The following is a 14,068-nucleotide window of genomic DNA, read 5'->3' as shown; positions in this document are numbered from 1 at the left end:
GATTTACTGCCAAAGAAAACCCACTAGAGGATCAGCTATTGGTCGGTTCTGACTCAGTAGCACATAATAACAACAACATATTACTTTAGGGAGCTCTGATGGCCTAGTAGCTAAAGAGTTCCACTGGCAACTCAAAGGCAGATGGTTCAAACCTATTTGATGGGCAATCTCCTCCCATGTGACTCACTGCCTCTGAAAGCTCACTGGAGAATAGCTATGAGTTAGCTCTGACTGGAGGGAAAGGAACTATTGGTTGATAGTTGTTATAGGATTTATTCTTCTTTTTTTTTGACAGTTTTATAACTTTGACAATCAGCTATTAGTTTTCATCCACATTGACGGTCTGTAGATTTTTGAAAGTGGTGACAGGTACATAGGGAACCAGTATATACAGCTTGTTTGGGGAATCTTCATCCTCATTACGTTTTCTGGACAACCGTACACTGATGCTGTATGGGACATTTCTTATTCCTTTGTCCCAGACAGCTTTGTTAAGCCCGGTGTCAGTGCGAACATCTGGTGTGCCCATCTCCTTCATGGCAAATTTCCGGATCTCCTTTAGTGCCCGAGGAGCACGCTTCTTAAATCCTACTCCATGGATGCGCTTGTGAATGTTGATGGTGTACTCTCTGGTCACCACTTCGTTGATGGCAGAACGGCCTTTCTTCTTCTCACCACCCTTCTTTGCGGGGGCCATAGTGCCGGAACCAAGCTGGAAAGGCTATTCTTCTTTTAATATGAAAAAAAAAAGCCAAAAAAAAAAACCTAACCAGAAAAAAAACCCCTACAGAACAATTAAGTTTTACAGAACCAGTAAATTTTACTTAGTTTATTACGAAAAGGACGAAATCAAGAAAATCAAGAAATACTAACCTTATAGATTTTTCTCATTGCCATATAGCCTGAACCATGTGATAGTCGACCTTCCATTTGTTTTCTGAGGCTGTCTGTATATTGTGTAGAGGCGAGTGGCCATATTTCTCCTGCATAATATTAGGTTTATTTCTTATGGAAGATTATATCAGTTTTAATTTGTTCTATGAAACATCAGATTCAGAAATCTCTAAACATATTTTTTAATAACTAATAGTTGGCATTGTTGTTGTTGTATGTGCCATCGAGTTCACTGCGACTCATAGTTGACCTTATATACAGTAGCTCTGAACCCTGCGCTATCCTGAGCTAGTTTCATTGACTCTGATACACTGAATCCCATTGCCCCAGTTACCATGTCAATCCATCTCATTCAGGACAGGGCAAGAGAAGAAGATCCTGGATGAGATAGATAAGTAAATAGATTTTCTTATTTTTTTCTACTTTTATTTTTGGTATATTGATTTATGAAATAAAAACATAGTGAATTTGGAATAAAACATAGAGATTTGCAAGGCAAACTATCTGAGTTATGTGAAATATAACTCATATGCTTTGAACGTGTTATTAGGAGGTACTTAATTCTTGGAGAAAGACATCATGCTTGTAAGGCAGGGGAGGAACAGCAAAAAAGAGGTAGACCCTCAACTGATTAGACAGGTAAAGTGTGTATAAAAATGAGCTGAGAGCTGGGCAATTCTTTGTTTGTTGTATTTAGGGTCTCAATAAATTGGAATAAACTTGATGGCATCTAACAATAACAACAGGGTCTCTTGGCAGGCAAATATGTTTTAAAGAGTCTAAAGTTATACAGTTGTTCAGGTCTTTTGTTCATAGGGTTGCTATGAATTGTCTATGACTCGATGGCACTTAACAACAACAATGAGAGAGAGAGCTTGTTGGCCTAGTGGATAGAAAGTTGTGCTACCAAGCCAAAAGTGGGTGATTTTAGTCTGCGGCCCTCAGGCCTGGTTTAAATTGTTTTTGATCAAACATTCTTCTAAGTCGTATAGCACTGGTCTGTCTATTTGCTTTACAGAGGTAACTCATGGTTGCTGTGATGCTAAGCACTGTGACACTGATGTGTTAAATGTGATAATGGTTATCCATGGTGGACAATATTTGGTGAAGCTCCCAGATTAAAACACATTTGGAAGCAGGAGTGGCATCCATTTCCGAAACAGCTTGCCTCCAGAAACTCTATGAACTTGGAGAAACAATGAAAGTTATACAATGGTTCAGGTCTTTCATTCATAGGGTTGTTATGAGTTGTCAACAACTCAGTGGCACTTAACAACTTTTTTTTTTAAATGTATGTACTGTCAAATCAGATCTGACTGGTACAGGAGGAGATTGTCCCCCCACTTAACAACAATTTAACAACAATCCATCATTTGTGGGAGAAGGATGGGCAATCTCCTCCCGTGCGATTAACTGCCTCTGAAAACCTGCCGGAGGGTCAGCTATAGGTCAGTTCCAACAACATCCTTCATTTATTGTTGTACCTCAGTTGACTTTGACTGAAAAATGACTTTACTATTTGATTATAAACTTTTCTGTTTACTTCAGATCAGAAGGAATGAATTAGACCTGGTGCTATATATTCTGTTATATTCCCTTTTTTTGGGAATGGGAACAAATATGGACCTATTCTATTCAGCTGGCCAAGTAGCTATTTTCCAAATTTTCTGGCACAGACTGAAAATATGTCTAGGGCTGCATCTGGTAGTTAAAATATGTCAGTTGGTGTCTCACTGATTCCCAGGGCCTTATTCTTTGCCAATGCTTCCAACACAGCTTAAACTTCCTTCCTTGCCACCCTTGGCTCTTTAGCACATGCTGTGTCCTGAAACATTTCAATGCCGACCAATTCTTTTTGGTACAATGACTCTGTGTTCCCTCGATCTCCTTTTGATTCTTCTTGAATTATTTACGATTTTCCTCATAGTGTCTGACTGCATTGTAACTTGAGACTTGAATTTATTTTCAGTTCCTTCAACCTAAGACATACTAAGCAAGTTCTTCCCTTTTTAGTCTCCAACTCCAGCTCTTTTGACATCCCTTCCTAATATTCTGCTTTGTTTTCTCAAGCTTCCATTTAAAATATTCTGTTTATCTCTTTCATGCGATGTCTCTTCCCTTCTGTTTGGGCTTCTCAATGCTCTAGGACAATTTTCAGAGTCTCTTCTGATATCCATTTTAATCTTTTCTTCCTTGTTTGTTTTTTTAAATTTTTTTCCTCTCTTCATCAATGATATCTTTAATGTCATCCCTGATATTATGGCCTCTTCTAAACACAGCTTATATATCCCATAATTGTGCATGTCGGGCTGAAAGCACAGAATACCAGGAGAATTTCTATCTTTTATTGACTACGCAAACACATTTAACTGTGTGGATCATAATGAACTATGGCTTACAATGAGGCAAATACGAGTTCCATAACATTTAATTATGTTCATATAAACTCTATACCTAGACCAAGAAGCTGTACTCCAAACAGAGCAAAGGAACACCGCATGGTTTAAAATCAAGATAAATGTGCATCAGAGTATATCTTTTTTCAATGTCTTTTCAATCAGTATGCTGAGCAAATCATTCAAGAAACTGGACTTTATGAAGAAGATTGTAGGATCAAAATTGGAGTAGGACTCATGAACAGCCTAGGTTATGCAGGTGGCACACTCTTGCTTGCTGAAAGGGATCAATTGCTGCAGAAGATCAATAATTACAGCCTTCACTATGGGTTATATCTCAACATCAAGAAAACCAAAATCCTCACCACAATGGACAACATCATGATAGATGGAGGAAAGATTGAAATAGTCAATGATTTAATCTTACTTGGATCCACAATAAACACCCCCCTAGCACCAGCAGTCAGGAAATCAGTAACACTGTGCAAGTTTGCTATCAGGGACCTTTCCAAAGTTCTGAAGAGCAAAGATGTCAGTTTAAAGACTGAAGTGCACCTGATTCAAGGCCTGGTCTTTCCGATCATCTGCTATGCATCTGATAGCTGGACAACAAATAAAAATGATAGGCGAAGAATGGATGCATTTAAGTTGTGATGTTGGAGAAGTGTACTGAATATTCCATAAACTGCCAAAAGAACAGATCTGTGTTGGAGAAATTGCAACAGAGTGCTCTTGAGAGGTGAGGATGACGAAGTTTTATCTCATGTTTGGGGCATGTTGTTTGGAGGAGTTATCCCTTACAAAAGGAGACACCATACTTGGAAAGGCGGAGAGTCAGAGAAGGAGAGGAAAGAACCACAGCGAGATGGATTGATGCCATGTTTGTGATAATGAGTTCAAGCATGTTGGAGTGGGTGAAGACGGTACAGGATAGGAGAGAGTTCAGATCTGTTCTTCATAGGGTAGCTATGAGTTGTACACTACTTGCTGGCACTTAACAATTACAACAACAGTGTTATAATGAAGGTAATCAAACTAAGAAAAAAGGTGGTATGAAAAAACTACCTGGTCAAGGACAGAGATGGAAACATTAAGAAAAAGGAGGGCATGAGTTCAGAAAGAAATAAGCCTGTGAGCATTAAGCCAGTTTACACATTTAACGTACAGCAACAACAGCTGAGATTAGCATGATGTTAATCATGGCATGATGATTATAAGCATCATAATAATCAGTGCCACTGACTTTTATTACAACTGGAAAATTGTGGGGAATGATTATGATTGAGAAGGGGCAACTTGGAAAAGAACATGAGAAGTGTTGCCTAACTAAAAAGTGTAATCAGTGTCACTAAATGGTACATGTAGAAATAGCTGAATTGGTAGATTTTCTGCTGTGTATGTTCTCAATAACAGCAACAATTATTAAATAATATGAAAATAAAGTTTAAAAAGATTCTGCTTCCCTGACCACCTTTTCACATCAGTAGTCTTAAGGGCCTTGCTGATATTTTATGTCCTTCCATGGCAATCATCATTCAGCGGCCTCTCATCAACCCATTTATTAGACATGGTATCCTATCTCTATAATAGCACATGCATCTCTATGCTTATATCTTGACTATAATTGTCAGGAATTTCATTTCACTTGGATCCACAGTCAACATTTTTGGAAGAAGAAATCAATAAATTAAACTGTGTGCATTAAAATGACCAAATCGGCTATTCAAAACTCTATTGAAATCTCGTATTTAAAAGGCTAATGAGTAAGGATGTTACTCTGAGGGCTAAGGTGTCCTGAGTCAAGTTAAGGCATTTTAGATCCTCTCATATGCATGTGAAACTCAAACAATGTATATAGACGCCTGAAAATGGATTGATGCCTTGAGTTGTGGTCTTGGTGAAGAATATTGAGCATAACATGAACTACCAAAAAAACTCAAGTAAATTTGTCTTGAAAGAAGCATAATCAGAATGGTCCTTAAAAGAAAAGATGCAAAACAGCTTTGAGATACATCTCACCCAATAACAATAGCAAAATTCAACAGAGCAGCAAACAACAAATACTGGCAATGTTGTGGAGAAACTAGAACCTTATTCACTGTTGATGGGAATGTAAAATGATGCAACCTCTATGGAAGGGAGTATGGTGCTTTCTCAAAAAGTTGGAAAAGAGATACCATTTGACCCAGCAGTTCCACCACTGGGAGGGAATATACCTTAAAGAAACCAGAACTGCTACCCAAGCAGATACATGCACACCTATGCTTATTGCTCCTTTGTTCACAATAGCAAAGAACTGGAAACAACCGGAGTACCCATCAACAAACAAATGAATAGAGAAGCTGTGGTATATTCACACAATAGACTATTATGCAGCACTGAAAAACAAGGAACTAATGAAATGTTATACAAAATGGGTGATCCTGGAGGACATTATGCTGAGTGAAATATCTCAGTCACAAAAATACAAATACTGCATAATGCCACTATTATAAAACAGGACAGATATTGGGTTTGGGGGGAACTAGAAAAAGAGGGGCTAAGTAATGTACACTGCGTTGAAACAGATGAGGGAGAGAACTATTTAAAGGGAATATATGATTGAGTATTGTGTGCATGACAAGAGTCCAGAGCAGAAGCTGCATAGTAAAGTGGACTGGGCTGGGGGTAATTGTATAACAATGAAAGAATTTTTTTTCTTTTCAAAGAAAAAAGTGACTGGGGGAGGGGTGGGCAGGGAGGAAAATGTGCAACAATGAATGAATGAAAATTCACTCTACAATCTTTCATTAAAGTCTCAATGGGAAAAAAAGCAAAGATGGTAGAACTTCATCCCACAAATATTGGGCATGTTATTAGGAGGGACCAGTTTCTATAGAAGGACATCACGCTTGGTAAAGTTGAGGGTCAGTGAAAAAGAGGAGGACCTTCTGCAGGATGGATTGACACAGTGATTGCAGCAGCTGACCTGAGCACAGTGGAGATTGTGAGCATGGTGCAGGACCAGGCTGTGTTTTGTTCTTTCCTACACAGGTTTGCTATTAATTGTAGTCAAACGGACAGCACTCAATAACAAGAAGAGTTACAACAAAAATATTCTAATTTGTTCTTCCAACTTGGTTTTCTTGAGTGGAAGAAACAATGAGGGAGTTCTAAGTGGTCAGCTAAGCCTGGCACTAGAGACTTGAGGGTCCTAGGAAGTCTCAAAAATGTGCCAAGGTGCACACCCATGTTTATTGTGACTTTTTTCACCAAAGCAAGGAGTTGGAAACAAACTAAGTGCCCATCAACAAACAAATGGATAGAGAAGGTGTGGTATATTCACACAATGGAATACTACACTGCATTGAAAAACAAGGAACTCATGCAATATTATTCAAAATGGGTGACCCTGGAGGACATGATGCTGAGTGAGGTATCTCAGTCACAAAGGGACAAATGCTGCATGGTGCCACTGTTGTAAAACAGGACTGATCTCAGGGTTGAGGGGAGACTGAGAAAGATGGGTTGAATAATGTATACTGCATTGAAACAGATGAGGGAGAAAACTGTTTAAAAGGGATATGTGATTAGGTATTTTTGTCATGATGGGAATCCAGAGTGAAGTGCATAGTGGAGTGGACCTGGGGGGAGGGATTGTAAATCAAGGAAAGAATTTGTCTTTTACTTTTCCAAGAGGGTAGTGTATTGGGGGGAGGCTTGGAAGGGGAGAAAAGTGCAACAATGAATGAATAGAAATCCAAAGTCTCTGTAAATTCTCATTGAAATGAATAATAAATTTTAAATAAAAGGTAAAAAAAAGTTCCATTAATGTGGACAACATCTGATAGGAGTCACCTTTAGAGAATAGATGGAATTGTGGAGCTGAGGGAAACACTTATCCGAAGAAGTCTGTCAGATACTGACTCCAGAATCTACTACCAGCCTGTGAATTAAATACAGGCAGCAATGCCAAGGTCATGTGAAATGACTGGTGATTTTGTAAGACTCTCATCGTGAACATGTAGTCAGGAAATTAAAAGACGAATTGCATTGGGAAAATGTGCTGTCAGGGACCTCTCCAGAGTACTGAAAGGCAACGATGTCAGTCTAAAGATCAAAGTGAGCCTAATCCAGGCCACGATCTTTGTAATTACTTGTTATGCTTCAGAGAGCTGGACAATGACTAAGGATGACAGTAAAAGAATTGATGCCTTCATGTTGTTGTGCTGGAGTAGAGTCTTGAACATACTATGAACTGCCAAGAAAACAAATTGGTCTGTCTTGGAGAGGGTGAAACCAAGTTTCTCCTTGGAAGCTAGGATTTTGAAGCTCTGTCTCACATACTTTGGGCATGTGGCTAGGAGACACCAATAGTTGGAGAAGGACATCATGGTCAAAAATGTGGAGGGACAGTGCAGGAGAGGAAAACCCTGGATGAGATGGATTGATACAGTGACTGGGGCAATGGGGGTTGGTCCATTGGAATTAGTGAGACTGGCTCAGGACAGGGCAGGGTTCAGAGCTACTGTACATAGGGTTGCTATGGATTGCAGCTGACTCGATGGTACGTAACAATGACAACAATCAGGAGATATAGCATCCATCATATTTTCTTTTCCCTGAAAGCATGAAGAGGTGGGCTTACTACTATGGTATGTTTTTCTGGATATGAAATGAGTCTTCAAAAGATGGGCCTGAACTTTCTTGGAAAACACATCATAGGCATTTATACTTAGAAAGATTTCCATCTAACACCATTAAAAGTTTTAAAGATAGGAACTTCTATTCATGCTTTACTTCTTTACAGCTGGAGTTCAAAGACCATGTCTACCCATTCCTCTTAAAGTTCAATTATTAGAAAATTGATCACCTGTCAGAAAGTGACAGATTAATTACACTAGTAACGCAGACATATGAGAGTTTCCATCTGCTGCTCAACTGGTGCTCGCGTGTGAGGCTCAAAGGGAACCGGCAAAGCTTACAAGTATCTAGTACTTTGGCTGTTGAGCAAACCGTAGTTATTTTGGCATTGCAATGGGCTAAGGGGCACAGTATAGTTCAAAAATGACATTTAAAAATGACAATATTCATTTATTTAAATGTACCTTAACTCTAATGGACAATCTGGAAGCATCTATGTGATGTTTCCTTTCAAATATTCATGGAAATATGTACTATTAATGTATCACAATAACAGTAATTTGTTTTATCATCATAAGTATGCAAAATTGATAGGAACTGTTGTTTTTGCTGTTATGTGCCATCGAGTCACCTGTGTCTCATAACAAACTCTATGTACAATAGCTCTGAGCCCTGGCCTGTCCTCAGTCAGTCTCACTAACTCTGACACACCTACCTTCATTACCGCAGTTACTGTCAATTCATCTTATCCAGGGTCTTCCTCTCCTGTGCTGTTCCTCTACCCTTCCTTCTCTAAGGACCAGTCCTGGCAACAAGTCCAGAGTATGTGAGATGGAGCTTCAAAATCCTAGCCTCCAAGGCTAACACATCAAGAACTCTCTTTTATGTGCTTTCAAAAGCATCATGGTTTGATGATAAATCATAATGTTCTATCTACCGAGCACTTTGTATTAGGTACTGTTCTAAGTATAAGATATGCACTCATTTATATGGAGTCCAGAGAGTCCTGGAGGCCTAGTGGGTAAGAGGTTGTGCTGTCAATCCAGAGGTAAGTGGTTTGAAACTACTCATTGCTTTATGGGAAAAAAAAGATGAATAGTCTCCTCCTGTGTTTTTATAACTTCTGAAAATCCGCTGGAAGGTCCGCTATGAAGCAGCAATGATAGTGCACGTGATTCAATTCCATTCGTTGTAAGAATGGAATGTCTTCACATTTTGAAGACAATCGATTAGTCAGCTCTAGTTAGAAAAATATTGTGCATGTGTGCCCTTGATGAACTCTTAGCATTTTCATCACTCAGCAGTGTAATGGTGCTGGGAGAATCAAATAATAAAGATAAGCAATGCTAATTGGTTGTTATGGATTAATCAAAGACTATATAAAGCAGAGCATATAAATTTTGGATCTAATCATCATTGTTTAGAAGCATTTGGTGTCTTTTCAGAGACGATAAATGGACATGGAAAGGAAATGAACATTTTATCTCATCAATGACTTTTCTTTTCAGTTAGATGAATTTATCTCTGGTAATCATTTCCTTTCCTTTAAGCAAGCTAGTAGAGATAATAGAAATACAGGAAAAATATTGAAATCTTACTATCATCAAGTAGAATTTATTGTTTATTTCATGCTTTAATTCTCTATACAACGAATATAAATTTTTTTTTAGCTCAGTGACAACTGAACAATAATACAAAGCCACTGAAAGGTGCACTTTGAATGGAAACATTTTGTGGCATGTGAATTTTATCTCAATAATGCTATTATAAGGCAATTTTATGTACCTTCTCCTTATTAGGTATTATAATCTAAATGAAAGCCATTTATGGGTATGTAGAACAAAAGGTATTTGTAACTATTTTCCATTTGATGCAATTTACAAATTATATATGTTTGTGTTCTGTTTTACTTGAGTGAGAATTACAGACTGCGACAATTGGATGTTCTATAAATGGGCTGAATTATGCTTCACTAGGATTAATTACAAAGTCACCGGAGCCATGGTTTATCATTTAATGCATACCACAAATGTACCAGATACAGGGAGTGGTCTAGACCCATACTGACCTATCAAATCACAATTTCTGGGACTGGCATTTGAACATTAGCCATCTCCAAAGCTTCCCAGGTGATTTCTACATGGAGACTTGTGGTTCTAGCTGAGTATGGCTGGTGACTTGTTGTTGTTGTTGTTTGATGCTATCAAGTCGTAGACGACTCATAGCGACCCTATGAATGAACAGCCATGGCTGGTGACTAGCATCTTCTAATTGGACAAGCCAGAAACATACTTCTTTCTGCTGTAAGAATCACTTTGTTCTGTAAACACCGATGATACTAACTTACAATGTACCTAGGACATACTGAGTGGACATAAAATAAGAAGACACAGCCCAAAGGAATTGATTAAAGCATGAACAGAAGAATCAAAATAGGGGAGGAAAGTGAGGAGACAAACGAGAACCAAGAAGCCTTTCAGTTGTTTTTATATTAGAAAGAACTTAATCTACTTCAATGTTCACACCTAACTCAGAAAAGCAAGAGTCTAGAAATTAAGGATTAAATCCAAGGTTGTACAAATAATCCTACTTGGACTCACAAAAGCCAGGAAAACAGGAGATGTATTGCATTGGGTGAGTACAGTGTCAGGGACCTCTCTAAATTACCTAGGAGCAATGATGTCAGCTTGAAGACTAAGGTGCACTTGATTCAGGTCATGGTCTTTTCCATTACTTGCTATGCATTTGAGAGCTGAGCAAAGAATAAGGATAACAGAAGATTGATGCCTTTGGGTTGTGGTGTTGGAGAAGAGTATTGAATATCCCATGTACTGCTAAAAGAACAAACAAATATTTCCTGGAGAAAGTGTAGCCAGAATGATCTTTGGAGGAAAAATAACAAAGCTTCATCTTATCCACTTTGGGCATTTTGCTAAGCAAGGATATTCCTTGGAAAGGAGCATCAAGCTTGGAAAGGTGGAAGGTTAGCCAAAGAGAAAAAGAGGACCCTCAGTTAGATGAATTGACACAGTGACAGCACCAATGGGCTCAATCGTTTTCGAGATTATGAGGTTGGCAGAGGTTAGGACAGGTTCAGTTCTATTGTTCATAGAGTAGCTATGAGTTGTACTTGACTCCATGGCACCTAATAATAACAGTTCCCTAGAACTTGGAACTCTGGTGGTAAGGAGCTGCACTGCCAATCTGAAAATATTCAGTTCAAATCCACCAGCTTCTCCAGGGGAGAAAGTTGGACAATCTCCTCCCATGTGCTATACTATCTCTGAAAATCCACTAGAGAGTCAACTCTAGGTTGGTTCTGACTGGATGGTATGTAACAACATTTCCTTACAGCAAAACAATGGTTAGCATTCAAATAATTAAATACTCAAGTTCAGTGCTTGTAGTAGGTTAAATGGTGGCCCTCCAAAAGATACATTCACATTCTAATCTCTAGAAACTGTGAATAAGACCTTATTTTGGGGAAGAGAAAAGACTTTGCTGATGTAATTAAGGATTTTGAGCTGAGAAAACCCTAGATCATGGTAAGTGGGCCTTAGATTCAATGAAGACTGTCTTAGAAGAGGAAAGTGTCCAGAAGGGGAGAGGTAGAGATTACAGTGATAAAGCCCCCGAATCAAAGAATGTCTGGAACCACCAGAACTTGGAAGAGGCCAGGTAGGAGGCTCCCTTAGAACTTTCGAGAAGGGAGCACGGTCTAGCCAACACATTAACTTCAGACTTGGTGCCTAGAACTGTGATGGAAAACAATTCTGCTGTTTGAAGCCACCAAGCTTGTGATAATTTGTTATGACACTCCTCAGAGATTAATCGAGTGGTCTCCCAAGGAACCACGATGCTGAACATCAAAGTTCATAAGCTTTTGTTATGTTGATTTACTGTCCTCATTATTTATGAAGATGCTATTTCAGTTATACTCTTTGAAATCGTCGTGTGGCTTTTTGACCTTGCTACCAAATTATCTGACACTCAGAGGTCCACTCTCTCTGTCTTTTCTCCCCTGGCCCACTGATTCAAATAGACCATGAACACAGCTAATACCCAAGGTGGCTTATTAGTAAGACAATTACTTTAATTTAGTATTTGAACATCTGAAAATGTAAACCTGATGAAGGATGATTTTCACCCAAATGAACATCAGGGAGGCAATTATCACTGTAATTTGAGGGAGAAGTACTGCACATTGTTTCCTCAAGGTAATAACTTCTCTGTATTAATGGAACTTGATGCCAACCTTTTGAACAGCTTGTTAAAAGAAAGGAGAAATATTTCTCCTCAAGTTTTGAAGTCTCCATTTTCTTTTTTCCAAATCAGCTTAGAAATCAACCAAATTTCCTATTCTTAAAAACAATGAAATAAAAAAAAATCTCTGAGAACTAAGCACTTTAAAACACTAATTTTCCTTAATAGTATTTTCACATCAGACTTAATGCCTAATTTATAAAGAGAAGTTTCTCCATTCTCTGAAATCTTGAAGGCAACAGTGAAGCCTCTTAGCTGTCAGTTCTCTTCCTCATTATATTTCATTCTTATTTTTTATTTTTGAAATTTTAGCCTAACAAGGAGCTTTCTTCTTGAAAGGAAACAATTTTTAGCACTTCCAAGAAGTAGCCAACTTATCTATTCTGATTCTTTTATTAAGACATATTACTTGCATGTAAATTATAGATCCTGTGTCATCTTGACTTAGTGTTGTTCACTTCTCTAAGAGAAGGAAAAATCCTTTGAAATCAAATGTCACTTATCTCACTGATGCTTTTATGATAACTTTTCAAAATCCTCTCACTGTGATTTTTCCCACTTTTATTTTAAATGAAGGATAGTTACTGAGAAATACTACATCATTTCCATTAATAATGGGTCTGAAATGTAGCCAGGAATCTCCTCACAAAAGTATTTGCAGCTAAATGGCATTTCATGATAGTGTCACAAGAAAAAGGACACTTGATGAAATAATAGGTATATGACTTTTAGTTTAAAAGGTAGGATTGGCATTCTGGAACACATCTAGATGCTTGGCTGCTGTTGGTGGTGGTGCTATGGAGTTCATTCTGACTCACACTGACCTCATATACCAGAGAACAAAACACATCCCAGACCTGTGTATCCTCACAATCATTGCCATGCTTGAGCCTGTCGGTGCAGCCAGGGTGTTAATCCATCTCTTTGAGGATTTCTGAGTATGATGTTCTTTTTCAAGAACTGGTTTTTCCTGGTAATATGTCCAGAGTATGTGAGACAAAGCCTCACCATTCATGCTTCCAAGGAGCTCTCTGGCTGCACTTGTTCCAAGTACAGATTTGTTTGTTCTTTTGCCAGTCCACGGGATATTCTCTACTCTTTTCCAATACCAATATTCAAACATTGCTTCATATCTTGCCTTCTTTATTCATTCTCCAGTTTTCAAATGCTGACTAGAGATATTACTTCTGGACTTTTTTTTTAATGACTTGAGTTTTATTTACAGTTATTCTCAAATTCACATTTCTATTTAATAATTTACCCTCCAAATTATTCACTAGTAGGATTAACAAGATTTACTGTATTTTTCAATAAGTTTCAAAAAGTTTTCAGAGGCAATTTTCTGCCTCTGAAAATCTGCTGGGAGGTCAGCTATGGGTCAGTTCCAACTTGACTGCACACAACAATAAGAAGAATTATTTTTATAAAAACTAGAGCAGAAATAAATGAAATAGAAAATAGAAAAACAATTGAAACTATAAACAAAACTAGGAGTTGGTTCTTTGAGAAGTTCAATAAAATTGACCAACCACTAGCAAAACTAACAAAAGAAGGAAAAGACACAAATAATACGATTAAGAGATAAAACAGGCACGATCACAACAGAACCAACAAAAATAAAAAGGCTAATATTCGATTATTATGAAACATTGTACTCAAAAAACTATTAAAATCTAGAGGACATGGACAGATACTTAGAAATGCACAACCTACCTAAACTGACACCAGCAGAAATTTAACACCTGAACAGACCCATTACAAAAGAAGAAATTGAAAAGGTAATAAAACAACTTCCAGCCAAAAAAAGTCCTGGACCAGATGGCTTTAAAAGTGAATTTTATCAAACATTCACAGAAGAACTGTTACCAATCCTACATAAGCTATTTCAGAAA

At 38.0% G+C, this 14,068-nt stretch overlaps 1 pseudogene; it reads right to left on the bottom strand.

The window, feature by feature from the left end:
• Nucleotides 1-319: 319 nt before the first annotated feature.
• LOC102870596 lies at nt 320-700 on the bottom strand (annotated as a pseudogene).
• Between the last annotated feature and the right edge of the window lie 13,368 nt (nt 701-14,068).

This window comes from Elephantulus edwardii, unplaced genomic scaffold (assembly GCF_000299155.1).
Source record: "Elephantulus edwardii isolate Elephantulus edwardi_28Jun2011 unplaced genomic scaffold, EleEdw1.0 scaffold00008, whole genome shotgun sequence".
NCBI classification, from domain to species: domain Eukaryota; kingdom Metazoa; phylum Chordata; class Mammalia; order Macroscelidea; family Macroscelididae; genus Elephantulus; species Elephantulus edwardii.
This window is presented reverse-complemented; position numbering and strand designations above follow the sequence as displayed.